This window comes from Wasmannia auropunctata, unplaced genomic scaffold (genome assembly GCF_000956235.1).
Source record: "Wasmannia auropunctata unplaced genomic scaffold, wasmannia.A_1.0 LD336095.1, whole genome shotgun sequence".
NCBI lineage: Eukaryota > Metazoa > Arthropoda > Insecta > Hymenoptera > Formicidae > Wasmannia > Wasmannia auropunctata.
In genome coordinates, this window is record NW_012026795.1 from 644,317 (window position 1) to 648,062 (window position 3,746).

The following is a 3,746-nucleotide window of genomic DNA, read 5'->3' on the forward strand; positions in this document are numbered from 1 at the left end:
TAATTATTCCAACGCGTGGGAACTGTTAGAGAAAGCGTATGAAGTTAAACGCGTGCTGATCTCGCGTCATCTTGCGGCAATTATAAATCTTCCCGTATTACAGAAGGAAACTACAAGTGGTTTGTCTAAGCTCGCGGACGATACGCAACAACATCTTGCGTTGTTGAGTGCGTTGGGTGTTACCAGCGGATCCGAAATGATCGTGCATCTTCTTGAAAGTAAACTGCCAAAGAGCGCATTAGAGAGATGGGAGAATTTACTCGAGAGAGATGAATTTCCGAAATTCGATCAGTTATACGAATTCTTATACAAATCCGCGGTCTGCGCATATCAAAACAGGAAAGGGAAAAAGAGACAGAGAAGAGTGTAGACGTTCCCCCGGTCAAAAGAGTCAAGAAAAATAGTTCGTCGAATCAAGTAATATTATTAAACACGACACGCAATTGTATAGCATGTAAAGCTAAACAACACCCACTTTTTTTGTGCGACGCATTTAAACAGTTGTCTGTCCCTAAACGTATTGAAACAGTCAAGAACGCGAGGTTATGTTATAACTGCTTGCGTTCCCACCGAGACAGTCCGTGTAAATTTTCGAATTGCACTATATGTCAGAAACGACATAATACACTTCTCCATCTCGACAAGCCTGCAATGAAATCTAGTGCAACGAAATCCGAGACTACTCAATCAGCGTGACTAACCGACCGGACCGATTGCAAGGCGACGAGTCTCGTGTCGTTATCACACGCACATGCGCCGCAGTTATTAACGAGCGCGCTGGTACATATTTGCGATCGCAAACATAAGCTTGTTAAATGCCGTGCTCTTCTAGATACGTGGGTGACCGCGAATTTTATTTCTGAGTCCATCTTAAAACAGTTAAATATGCGTGTAGTCGAACACTCGATACCGATCGGCGCGATTAATACTATGACTACCGAGTCTAGAGGAGTCGTGCAACTCACCATACAGTCAACTCACGACGATTTCCGTACACCTATAACGTGTTTAACAATCCCGGCTATAGCAGATTTGATTCCATCTGAGGTATTTCCAAGAAACTCGATAAATTTACCCCGAATATCAGATTGGCCGATCCGGAATTCCATCTTCCTCGTTCAGTCGACTTGTTATTCTTGTTAATCGGTTCCGGCGCGACGTTGTCTTTGTTCTCCGTCGGTCAAGTCAATTTATCGCACAAGGATTACGATCTATATCTCCAAAACACGCGATTAGGATGGGTAGTGGCTGGCGGCACAGCGTCACAATGCCCTTCGAAAAACATGACATATTTAACGAAATTAGAAGATCAATTGGCTAGATTCTGGGCGATCGAAGAAATTATGCAAAATAAACCGAAATCGGAGGAGGAAGTGGCATGTGAGACACGCTTTATAAACACTGTTTCTCGCGACAGCGACGGGAGATATATAGTTCGTTTGCCATTTAAAGATACGAAGAAACGTCTCGGTGAATCTCGAACCCTCTCACTTAAATGCCTAGCAGCACTAGAACGTAGATTTAACGTAAACGCGACATTAAAGACTGAATACACGCAAGTATTAGAGGAATACCTAGAATTAGGATATATGTCTCAGGTAGACAATCCCGATAACGATGGTTATTATATGCCGCACCATGCGGTATTCAAGGAATCCAGTAATACCACTATAAGGTCCGGGTTGTATTCGACGCGTCGGCAAAGACAAACAACGGTGTATCTCTGAATGACGCATTGTTGACAGGACCTACGATATAGAGTAAATTATTTGCCCATTCAGTTCAATTCCGCACTTATAACTACGTTGTTAGCGCCGATATTGAAAAGATGTACTAACCGACAGGTACTGGTACACAAAAATGATAGATGTTACCAACGAATTTTGTGGCGCCGAGATAATGAAATCCAAACATTCCAACTAAACACCGCGCTCACTTTCGGCGTTTCTTCCTCACCATTTCTTGCGATTCGGACCGTCCAAAAACTCGCGAATGACGAGGGTCACGCATTTCCCCGAGCAGCAAAAATTCTCAAAGAACATTTGTACGTAGATGATTTACTGTCCGGCGCCGAAACTGTTTACGAGGTTGTAACAACTGCCGTTATTTCGTCGCACGGAGTAGCTCGTCGGAAACGGGCGGCGAAATTGGCTCAGGGCGGAGAGGGAAGAGCAATTAATGAGACACGGTTTCCGTATAATATGTACAAAAGAACTGGTTATTAAATACGTAGATCTATACAATTCGGTACGCTCGAACGGACGATATATATACATATTGTACAAGTTAGCGCGAGAGCCGATTAGTGCCCATCGGCTGTGCACGTGTTGGCGCGTGACGTCAGTGGGCGCGCGGTAGGCGCGGTAGGCGGGGAGCGGCGCGGCACGCGAGACGAGTGTCCCCGGTGAGCGCGGTGTGCGGTGAAGGGGGGCGCGTGGCCCTAGCCGATTCTGAGAATCGGTGATCCCGTTGTTTGTCAGGGGAATCCGCCGCTGAGGTATTTTCTCAGTGGGAAGTGAGAACTCTCTCAGTCCCCTGGATTCGGCGGTTCCGGAGGAAGAAGTCGGAGACGGTTTGCCAAGATATACTGGGAGCGTCCCGTTTGACCACGTCCCGATTGACCACAGCCACTCACAGCGGCCGGTGCCTAGAGATTTTCCACTGTTCAAGCGCTGTGAGTGGCTGGTGGTCAATCGGGACGTGGTCAATCGGGTATCACCCAGATATACTTAGCTGAGGCCAAGAACCCTCTCGATCCCGGTGCTGACCGTTCTGTGGAAGGATCCGGAGCAGGTCTGCCTAAGAACGCTAGGCGGAGAACTATCTCTCGACCCCGTTTGTGCGAGCTGCTTGCGGTATGGGAGCGGAAGGTCTTCTGGCGGACTGGCGGGTAGCGAGTCAAGCGAGAAGCGAAGTCGTTGGAAGTTCTCCCGGCTTTTATACCCGCTCGGGCGCGTGTTCGGACTTTTCCGCGTCTCGTCGGTAATCTTCGGGGGGGGTTTGTAAAAAAGACAAGGGAGTGCTCGGCGGGGTGAGTTTCCCGCGTGTTTCGCTGGGTGGCGCAAAAGATAACCCGGGCGCACTGCGCCCGGTTCCCGCTGGGTTTTATGTGCGGGAACGATGCGTTCTTTAAGGGGGTGCATCGTTACAAGGTGCGCATAATTAGAGACGAGATTATTGCGCTATTGAAACGGGGCGATTTTAGTATTCGTCAATGGGCGTCTAATGACAAGCGCGTCATTTGTGACCTCGCGTCTAATACATTGCACGCGGACTTAAGATTGGACGCAGATCGTTCTCTCAAAACGCTGGGAATAACGTGGAATGCACGAGACAACAGGATACTTTATTCGGTTCAGTCCATCAAGGTTTCGGAAAGATTGACGAAGCGGAGCATCTTATCAGAGATCGCAAAGATCTACGATCCGATGGGTTTGCTGGGCCCCGTAATTCTGTACGCCAAAAATATAATGCATCATATTTCTATGTGTTATTAACACATAGAAATCTACATGGATTTTTTCAACATATGCATTGAGATATATATATATATATATATATATATGTATATATACAGGGTGGACCATTTTAATCCATTCAGTCGAATATCTCGAAAATCAAGCCCAGGAGAGAAAAATTTTTCAGACAAAAGTTGTTTGGTTTCGAAGGGACCATAAGATGGTACCATTGGTTTGACCTTGAAGAATTATTTGAAAGTCACATGAAAGTCACCTCAATTTTTTTTA